This window comes from Oncorhynchus masou, unplaced genomic scaffold (genome assembly GCF_036934945.1).
Source record: "Oncorhynchus masou masou isolate Uvic2021 unplaced genomic scaffold, UVic_Omas_1.1 unplaced_scaffold_1951, whole genome shotgun sequence".
NCBI classification, from domain to species: domain Eukaryota; kingdom Metazoa; phylum Chordata; class Actinopteri; order Salmoniformes; family Salmonidae; genus Oncorhynchus; species Oncorhynchus masou.
Window position 1 is genome coordinate 27,939 of NW_027008445.1, and position 12,062 is coordinate 40,000.

Sequence of the window (12,062 nt, forward strand, 5' to 3'; positions counted from 1 at the left end):
GGTTAGTTTGTAGCTAACTAGCGTCAGTAGATGGTTAGTTAAGTAGCTAGCTAGCGTCAGTAGATGGTTAGTTGGTAGCTAACTAGCGTCAGTAGATGGTTAGTTGGTAGCTAACTAGCGTCAGTAGATGGTTAGTTCGTATCTAACTAGCGTCAGTAGATGGTTAGTTTGTAGCTAACTAGCGTCAGTAGATGATTAGTTCGTAGCTGGCTAGCGTCAGTAGATGATTAGTTCGTAGCTGGCTAGCGTCAGTAGATGGTTAGTTTGTAGCTAACTAGCGTCATTAGGTGGTTAGTTTGTAGCTAACTAGCGTCATTAGGTGGTTAGTTAAGTAGCTAGCTAGCGTCAGTAGATGGTTAGTTGGTAGCTAACTAGCGTCAGTAGATGGTTAGTTGGTAGCTAACTAGCGTCAGTAGATGGTTAGTTAGTAGCTAACTAGCGTCAGAAGATGGTTAGTTCGTAGCTAGATAGCGTCAGTAGATTGTTAGATTGTAGCTAGCTAGCGTCAGTAGATGATTAGTTCGTAGCTAGCTAGCGTCAGTAGATGGTTAGTTCGTAGCTAGCTAGCGTCAGTAGATGATTAGTTCGTAGCTGGCTAGCGTCAGTAGATGGTTAGTTTGTAGCTAACTAGCGTCAGTAGATGGTTAGTTAAGTAGCTAACTAAGCGTCAGTAGATGGTTAGTTCGTATCTAACTAGCGTCAGTAGATGGTTAGTTTGTAGCTAACTAGCGTCAGTAGATGGTTAGTTAAGTAGCTAACTAGCGTCAGTAGATGATTAGTTAAGTAGCTGGCTAGCGTCAGTAGATGGTTAGTTTGTAGCTAACTAAGCGTCATTAGGTGGTTAGTTTGTAGCTAACTAGCGTCAGTAGATGGTTAGTTAAAGTAGCTAGCTAAGCGTCAGTAGATGGTTAGTTGGTAGCTAACTAGCGTCAGTAGATGGTTAGTTGGTAGCTAACTAGCGTCAGTAGATGGTTAGTTAAATCATCTAACTAGCGTCAGTAGATGGTTAGTTTGTAGCTAACTAGCGTCAGTAGATGATTAGTTCGTAGCTGGCTAGCGTCAGTAGATGATTAGTTCGTAGCTGGCTAGCGTCAGTAGATGGTTCGTTGTAGCTAACTAGCGTCATTAGGTGGTTAGTTTGTAGCTAAGCGTCAGTAGATGGTTAGTTAAGTAGCTAGCTAGCGTCAGTAGATGGTTAGTTGGTAGCTAACTAGCGTCAGTAGATGGTTAGTTGGTAGCTAACTAAGCGTCAGTAGATGGTTAGTTTGTAGCTAGCTAGCGTCAGTAGATGATTAGTTCGTCGCTGGCTAGCGTCAGTAGATGGTTAGTTTGTAGCTAACTAGCATCAGTAGATGGTTACTTTGTAGCTAGCTAGCGTCAGTCGATGGTTAGTTTGTAGCTAACTAGCGTCAGTAATTTGTTAGTTTGTAGCTAGTGAGCATCAGTAGATGGTTAGTTTGTAGCTAGCTAGCGTCAGTAAATGGTTAGTTTGTAGCAGGCTAGCGTCAGTAGATGATTAGTTTGTCGCTGGCTAGCGTCAGTAGATGATTTGTTCGTCGCTGGCTAGCGTCAGTAGATGATTTGTTGCCGCTGGCTAGCGTCAGTAGATGATTTGTTCGTCGCTGGCTAGCGTCAGTAGATGATTTGTTCGTCGCTGGCTAGCGTCAGTAGATGGTTAGATTGTGGCTTGCTGGCGTCAGTAGATGATTCGTTTGTAGCTAACTAGCGTCAGCAGATGGTTAGTTTGTAGCTAACTAGTGTCAGTAGATGGTTTGTTTGTAGCTACCTAGCGTCAGTAGATGGTTAGTTTGTAGCTAGCTAGCATCAGGAGATGGTTAGGTCGTAGCTAGCGTCAGCAGATGGTTAGTTGGTAGCTAACTAGCGTCAGTAGATGGTTAGATTGTAGCTAGCTGGCGTCAGTAGATGATTCTTTGTAGCTAACTAGCGTCAGATGGTTAGTTTGTAGCTAACTTGCGTCAGTAGATGGTTAGTTTGTTGCTAACTAGCGTCAGTAGATGGTTAGTTTGTAGCTAACTTGCGTCAGTAGATGGTTAGTTTGTAGCTAACTATCGTGATTAGAATACAAACTGACAGTAATGTCCCAGCAGCTTGGTAATGTATTATCTGTGAAGAATATTAACCTTGGAAGTTAGAGCACAACCACTGAATAAAAAGTATTATTTTGTATTATTTCTTGGGACAATTTTTTATTTGATTGGCTAATGGAAACCTGTGTGTGTGTGTGTGTGTGTGTGTGTGTGTGTGTGTGTGTGACTGTGTGTGTGTGTGTGTGTGACTGTGTGACTGTGTGACTGTTAGGTGCTAGCCCACCTGGTGCGTGGTTACTTCCCTCTGTGCCAGGCGTGTCTCTGTGAGCTGGGGCAGGTGAGCGCACGTTGCCTCCGAGAGACAGACCCCTCCATTCAACTACACGGAGCCAAGGTGACACACACTCATCAATGTGCAGTTTGTTTAATTTATTAATTAATGTGGAGTAACGAGACAAACATAACATCTCTCTCCATAGTTACTAGAGGAGTTGGGGACAGGTATCATCCAACAGTACAGACCAGACAACAGCCAGTCAGAGAGCTGCAGGGTCCCCATCTCACAGGTACACCTCTGTCTGGCCCTCTGCCACAACTGTCTGTCTGTTCCCTCAGGTCTGAAGGAAAAGCAAGTCATTTCACTACCCAAGAATAGCAAAGCATCATTTACTGGCTCAAATAGCTGACCAATCAGCCTGTTACCAACCCTTAATTTGACCAGATACAATGCTATTTCACATTAAACAAATTGACAACAGACTTTCAACACACTTATAGGGAAGGACACTAAACAAGCACAGCACTTACATAAATGACTGATGATTGGCTGAGAGAAAAACATTTTTAAAAGATTGTAGGGGCTGTGTTAGACTTCATCGGGTGCTTCTTGAAATGGGTTTCCATGGCGACCGCACAAAGCCTAAGATCACCATGCGCAATGCCAAGCGTTGGCTGGAGTGGTGTAAAGTTCACCGCTGTTGGACTCTGGACACTGGAAACGAGATCTGTGGAGTGATGAATCACACTTGGCATAGTGCCAACTGTAACGTTTGGTGGGGGAGTAATGGGGTCATGGGCTGTTTTTCATGGTTCGGGCTAGGCCCCTTCGTTCAAGGGAAGGAAAATCTTAAGGCTACAGCATACAATAACATTCCAGATGATTCTATGCTTCCACAGTATGGGGAAGACCTGTTCCTGTTTCAACATGACAATGCCCCCGTGCACAAAGTGAGGTCTATACATTGTTTTGTCGAGATCGTTGTGGAAGACCTTGACTGGCCTGCACAGAGCCCTGACCTCAACCTCATCGAACACCTTTGGGATGAATTGGAAAGCTGACTGCGACCAGGACCACCGCCCAACATCAGTGACCGACCTCACTAATGCTCTTATGACTGAATGGAAGTCCCTGCAGTAATGTTCCAACATATAGTGGAACGCCTTCCCAGAAGAGTGGAGGCTGTTACAGCAGCAGAGGGGGAGGACCAACTCCATGTTAATGGCCATGATTTTGGAATGAGATGTTCAACAAGCAGTTGTCCATATACTTTTGGTGATGCAGTGTATGTTATTGTAGAGTAATAATGTATTATGTTGTATGTGATTGGACCCCAGGAAGAGTAGCTGCTGCCTTGGCAGGAACTAATGGGGATCCATAATAAACCCCAGGAAGAGTAGCTGCTACCTTGGCAGGAACTAATGGGGATCCATAATAAACCCCAGGAAGAGTAGCTGCTGCCTTGGCAGGAACTAATGGGGATCCATAATAAACCCCAGGAAGAGTAGCTGCTGCCTTGGCAGGAACTAATGGGGATCCATAATAAACCCCAGGAAGAGTAGCTGCTGCCTTGGCAGGAACAAATGGGGATCCATAATAAACCCCAGGAAGAGTAGCTGCTTTCTTGACAGGAACTAATGGGGATCCATAATAAACCCCAGGAAGAGTAGCTGCTGCCTTGGCAGGAACTAATGGGGATCCATAATAAACCCCAGGAAGAGTAGCTGCTCCCTGTCCAATCACATACAATAGAATAATTATTACACATTACCACATGCATGACCAAAAGTATGTGGACAACTGCCTGTCTAGCCTGTCTGTCTAAGCTGTCTAAACTGTCTGTCTGTCTAGCCTGTCTGTCTAAGCTGTCTAAACTGTCTGTCGTTCTAAACTGTCTGTCTTTCTAACGTGTCTGTCTAATTGCGTGTGTGCTGCAGGTGGTCCAGTTCTGGGTGGATGTATTGAGTGGTCCGCTGAACGGAGCTCTTCAGAGTCATCAGCATCCTACTCTACAGACCAGCGCCTGTGACACCCTCTCCTCTATCCTGCCACAGGCCTTCACACAGCTACCTGTAGGTACCCTCTATCCTGCCACAGGCCTTCACACAGCTACCTGTAGGTACCCTCTATCCTGCCATAGGCCTTCACACAGCTACCTGTAGGTACCTCTATCCTGCCACAGGCCTTCACACAGCTACCTGTAGGTACCTCTATCCTGCCACAGGCCTTCACACAGCTACCTGTAGGTACCCTCTATCCTGCCACAGGCCTTCACACAGCTACCTGTAGGTACCCTCTATCCTGCCACAGGCCTTCACACAGCTACCTGTAGGTACCCTCTATCCTGCCATAGGCCTTCACACAGCTACCTGTAGGTACCCTCTATCCTGCCACAGGCCTTCACACAGCTACCTGTAGGTACCCTCTATCCTGCCACAGGCCTTCACACAGCTACCTGTAGGTACCCTCTATCCTGCCACAGGCCTTCACACAGCTACCTGTAGGTACCCTCTATCCTTCCACAGGCCTTCACACAGCTACCTGTAGGTACCCTTTATCCTGCCACAATCCTTCACACAGCTTCACACATCATCACTAATACCTCTACCGTCATCATTACTATTACTACTGTCATCATCATTACTATCACTACCATCATTACTACCAGCATCATTACTATCACTACCCTCATCATCATTACTATCACTACCATCATTACTATCACTACCGTCATGATTACTACCACTACCATCATAATTACTACCATCACCATCATTACTATCACTACCGTCATCATCATTACTACCATCATCATCATTACTATCACTACCGTCATCATCATTACTATCACTACATTACTACCAGCATCATTACTATCACTACCATCATTACTACCAGCATCATTACTATCACTACCGTCATCATCATTACTATCACTACCGTCACCATCATTACTATCACTACCATCATTACTACCAGCATCATTACTATCACTACCATCATCATCATTACTACCACTACCGTCATCATCATTACTACCACTACCGTCACCATCATTACTATCACTATTGTCAACATCATTACTATCACTACTGTCATCATCAATACTATCACTACCGTCATCATCATTACTATCACTACCATCATTACTACAACTACCATTACTATCACTGCCCTCATCATCATTGCTATCACTACCGTCATCATCATTACTACCACTACCGTCGTCATCATTACTATCACTACCGTCATTACTACCAACATCATTACTATCACTACCGTCATCATCATTACTATCACTACCGTCATCATCATTACTATCACTACCATCATCATCATTACTACCATCACCATCATTACTACCACTACCGTCATCATCATTACTACCGTCATCATCATTACTACCACTACCGTCATCATCATTACTATCACTACCATCATTACTACCAGCATCATTACTATCACTACCGTCATCATCATTACTATGACTACCGTCATCATCATTACTATCACTACCATCATTACTACCACTACCATTACTATCACTGCCCTCATCATCATTGCTATCACTACCGTCATCATCATTACTACCACTACCGTCGTCATCATTACTATCACTACCGTCATTACTACCAACATCATTACTATCACTACCGTCATCATCATTACTATCACTACCGTCATCATCATTACTATCACTACCATCATCATCATTACTACCATCACCATCATTACTACCACTACCGTCATCATCATTACTATCGTCATCATCATTACTACCACTACCGTCATCATCATTACTATCACTACCATCATTACTACCAGCATCATTACTATCACTACCGTCATCATCATTACTATCACTACCGTCACCATCATTACTATCACTACCATCATTACTACCAGCATCATTACTACCACTACCGTCATCATCATTACTACCACTACCGCCATCATCATTACTATCACTACCGTCATCATCATTACTACCACTACCGTCATCATCATTACTACCACTACCGTCATCATCATTACTATCACTACCGTCATCATCATTACTATCACTACCGTCATCATCATTACTATCACTACCGTCACCATCATTACTATCACTACCATCATTACTACCAGCATCATTACTACCACTACCGTCATCATCATTACTACCACTACCGTCATCATCATTACTATCACTACCGTCACCATCATTACTATCACTACCATCATTACTACCAGCATCATTACTACCACTACCGTCATCATCATTACTATCACTACCATCATCATCATTACTACCACTACCATCATTAATACGCATCATTACTACCACTACCGTCATCATTACATTACTACCACTCACCGCCATCATCATTACTACCACTACCGTCATCATCATTACTACCACTACCGTACCACTCGTCATTACTACCACTACCGTCATCGTCATTACTACCACTACCGTCATCGTCATTACTACCACTACCGCCATCGCCATTACTATCACTACCGCTATCATCATTACTATCACTACCATCATTACTTCCAGCATCATTACTATCACTACCGTCATCATCATTACTACCACTACCGTCATCATCATTACTACCACTACCGCCATCATCATTACTACCGTCATCATCATTACTACCACTACCGTCATCATCATTACTATCACTACCATCATTACTTCCAGCATCATTACTATCACTACCGTCATCATCATTACTACCACTACCGCCATCATCATTACTACCACTACCGTCATCATCATTACTACCACTACTGTCATCATCAATACTATCACTACTGTCATCATCAATACTATCACTACCGTCATCATCATTACTATCACTACCATCATTACTACCAGCATCATTACTATCACTACCCTCATCATCATTGCTATCACTACCGTCAACATCATTACTACCACTACCATCGTCATCATTACTATCAATAACGCCATGATTACTACCATCACCATCATTACTATCACTACCATCATTACTACCAGCATCATTACTATCACTACCACATCATCAATACTACCACTACCGCCACCATCATTACTATCAATAACGCCATGATTACTACCATCATCATCATCACTTTCACTACCGTCACCATCATTACCTACATCATTATCATTACTATCACTACCGTCATCATCATTACTACCATCATCATCATTACTATCACTACCATCATAATTACTTCCGTCATCATTTTACTATCAACAACGCCATCATCATTACTACCATCATCATCATTACTACCACTACCGTCATCATCAATACTATCTTTACCGCCACCATCATTACTACCACTACCATCATCATTACTACCATCATAATCATTACTATCAATAATGTCATGATTACTACCACTACCATCATCATTACTACCATCATAATCATGACTATCAATAACGCCATGATTACTACCATCACCATCATTACTATCACTACCGCCATCATCATTACTATCACTACCATCATTACTACCAGCATCATTACTATCACTACCGCCATCATCATTACTATCAATAACGCTATGATTACTACCATCACCATCATTACTATCACTACTGTCATCATCATTACTATCACTACCATCATTACTACCAGCATCATTACTATCACTACCGTCATCATCAATACTACCACTACCGTCACCATCATTACTATCAATAACGCCATGATTACTACCATCACCATCATTACTATCATTACCGCCACCATCATTACTATCACTACCACATCCATCATTACTACCGCCATCATCATTACTACCACTACCGCCACCATCATTACTACCACTACCGCCACCATCATTACTACCACTACCGTCCATCATCATTACTATCACTACCGTCATCATCATTACTACCACTACCGCCATCATCATTACTATCACTACCGTCATCATCATTACTATCACTACCATCATCATTACTATCACTACCGCCATCATCATTACTACCACTACCATCATTACTACCACTACCGCCATCATCATTACTACCATCAGCATCATTACTATCTCTACCGTCACCATCATCACTACCACTACCATCATCAATATTACCATCATCATCATTACTATCATTACCATCATTACTATCACTACCGCCATCATCATTACTACCACTACCGCCACCATCATTACTACCACTAACGTCATGATCATCACTACCACTACCATCGCCATTACTACCATCATCATCATTACTACCACTACCTTCACCATTACTACTATCATCATTACTATCACTACCGCTACCATCATCACTACCACTCATCACCATCATTACTATCACTACCGCTACCATCATCACTACCACTACCGCACTATCATTACTACCATCATCATCATGCTACTACCACCATCTCTAAACTTATATCATTACTATCACCCCATACCAGTACTACAGTCACCCCTACTACCCATACCAGTACTACCGCTACCCCTTCTACCCATACCAGTACTACCATTACCCCTACTACCCATACCAGTACTACCGCTTACTCCTTCTACCCATACCAGTACTACCATCACCCCTACTACCCATACCAGTACTACCATCATGCCTACTACCCATACCAGTACTACCATTACCCCTACTACCCATACCAGTACTACCATTACCCCTTCTACCAATACCAGTACTACCATTACCCCTACTACCCATACCAGTACTACCATCACCCCTACTACCCATACCAGTACTACCATTACCCCTACTACCCATACCAGTACTACCGCTTACCCCTTCTACCAATACCAGTACTACCATCACCCCTTCTACCCATACCAGTACTACCATCACCCCTACTACCCATACCAGTACTACCATCACCCCTACTACCCATACCAGTACTACCATCATGCCTACTACCCATACCAGTACTACCATCACCCCTACTACCCATACCAGTACTACCATCACCCCTACTACCCATACCAGTACTACCATCACCCCTACTACCCATACCAGTACTACCATCATGCCTACTACCAGTACTACAGTCACCCCTACTACCCGTACCAGTACTACAGTCACCCCTACTACCCCGTACCAGTACTACCGTCACCCCTACTACCCGCACCAGTACTACCGTCACCCCTTCTATCCATACCAGTACTACAGTCACCCTTACTACCCATACCAGTACTACCATCACCCCATCTACCCATACCAGTACTACCATCACCCTTCTACCCATACCAGTACTACAGTCACCCCTTCTACCCATACCAGTACTACAGTCACCCCTAATACCAGTACCAGTACTACCGTCACACCTACTACCAGTACCACCATCACCCCTACTACCTGTACCAGTACTACCATCACCCCTACTACCCGTACCAGTACTACCATCACCCCTACTACCTGTACCAGTACTAGAGTCACCCATACTACCAGTACAACCATCACCCTTACTACCCATACAAGAGCACCTCCTCCCAGCTGCCCACTGCACTGAGGCTAGGTAACACGGTCACCACCGATAAATCCATGATAATTGAAAACTTCAACAAGCATTTCTCAATGGCTGGCCATGCCTTCTTCCTGGCTACTCCAACCTCGGCCAACAGCTCCACCCCCCCCCCCCCCGCAGCTACTCGCCCAAGCCTCCCCAGCTTCTCCTTTACCCAAATCCAGATAGCAGATGTTCTAAAATAGCTGCAAAACCTGGACCCGTACAAATCAGCTGGGCTTGACAATCTGGACCCTCTATTTCTGAAACTATCCGCCGCCATTGTTGCAACCCCTATTACCAGCCTGTTCAACCTTTCTTTCATATCGTCTGAGATCCCCAAGGACTGGAAAGCTGCCGCGGTCATCCCCTCTTCAAAGGGGGAGACACCCTGGACGCAAACTGTTACAGACATATATCCATCCTGCCCTGCCTTTCTAACGTCTTCGAGAGCCAAGTCAACAAACAGGTCACTGACCATCTCGAATCCCACCGTACATTCTCCGCTGTGCAATCTGGTTTCCGAGCCGGTCACGGGTGCACCTCAGCCACGCTAAAGGTACTAAATGATATCATAACCGCCATTGATAAAAGACAGTACTGTGCAGCCGTCTTCATCGACCTGGCCAAGGCTTTCGACTCTGTCAATCACCATATTCTTATCGGCAGACTCAGTAGCCTCGGATTTTCTAATGACTGCCTTGCCTGCTTCTCCAACTACTTTGCCGACAGAGTTCAGTGTGTCAAATCGGAGGGCATGTTGTCCGGTCCTCTGGCAGTCTCTATGGGGGTGCCACAGGGTTCAATTCTCGGGCCGACTCTTTTCTCTGTATATATCAATGATGTTGCTCTTGCTGTGGGCGATTCCCTGATCCACCTCTACGCAGACGACACCATTCTGTATACTTCCGGCCCGTCCTTGGACACTGTGCTATCTAACCTCCAAACAAGCTTCAATGCCATACAACACTCCTTCCGTGGCCTCCAACTGCTCTTAAACGCTAGTAAAACCAAATGCATGCTTTTCAACCATTCGCTGCCTGCACCCGCACGCCCGACTAGCATCACCAACCTGGATGGTTCCGACCTAGAATATGTGGACATCTATAAGTACCCAGGTGTCTGGCTAGACTGTAAACTCTCCTTCCAGACGCATATCGAACATCTCCAATCCAAAATCAAATCTAGAATCGGCTTTCTATTTCGCAACAAAGCCTCCTTCACTCACGCCGCCAAACTTACCCTAGTAAAACTGACTATCCTACCGATCCTCGACTTTGGCGATGTCATCTACAAAATGGCTTCCAATACTCTACTCAGCAAACTGGATGCAGTTTATCACAGTGCCATCCGCTTTGTTACTAAAGCACCTTATACCACCCACCACTGCGACCTGTATGCTCTAGTCGGCTGGCCCTCACTACATATTCGTTGCCAGACCCACTGGCTCCAGGTCATCTACAAGTCTATGCTAGGTGCCAGTTCACTGGTCACGATGGCAACACCCACCCGTAGCACGCGCTCCAGCAGGTGTATCTCACTGATCATCCCTAAAGCCAACACCTCATTTGGCCGCCTTTCCTTCCAGTTCTCTGCGTCATGTGACTGGGACGAATTGCAAAAATCATTGAAGTTGGAGATTTTTATCTCCCTCACCAACTTCAAACATCTGCTATCTGAGCAGCTAACCGATCGCTGCAGCTGTACATAGTCTATCGGTAAATAGCCCACCCAATTTACCTACCTCATCCCCATACTGTTTATATTTATTTACTTTTCTGCTCTTTTGCACACCAGTATCTCTACCTGCAAATGACCATCTGATCATTTATCACTCCAGTGTTAATTTGCTAAATTGTAATTATTCGCCTACCTCCTCATGCCTTTTGCACACAATGTATATAGACTCTTTTTTCTACTGTGTTATTGACTTGTTAATTGTTTACCCATGTGTAACTCTGTGTTGTCTGTTCACACTGCTATGCTTTATCTTGGTCAGGTCGAAGTTGTAAATGAGAACTTGTTCTCAACTAGCCTACCTGGTTAAATAAGGTGAAATAAAATAAATGTAAAAAATACCATCACCCCTACTACTAGTACCAGTACTACCACCACCCCTACCAGTACGATTTTGAATGATAGTCACTAGTAGTAATAATAAGTAAGTTACTGTTTACTATACAGAAGTTATTATTTTTTTATGTATTTAACCTTTATTTAACTAGGCAAGTCAGTTAAGAACAAATTCTTATT

The 12,062-nt window shown here is 44.0% G+C and overlaps 1 pseudogene; it reads left to right on the top strand.

The window, feature by feature from the left end:
• LOC135532626 (HEAT repeat-containing protein 6-like) overlaps positions 1–12,062 on the top strand; it is a 37,340-nt pseudogene that overhangs the window by 21,960 nt on the left and 3,318 nt on the right.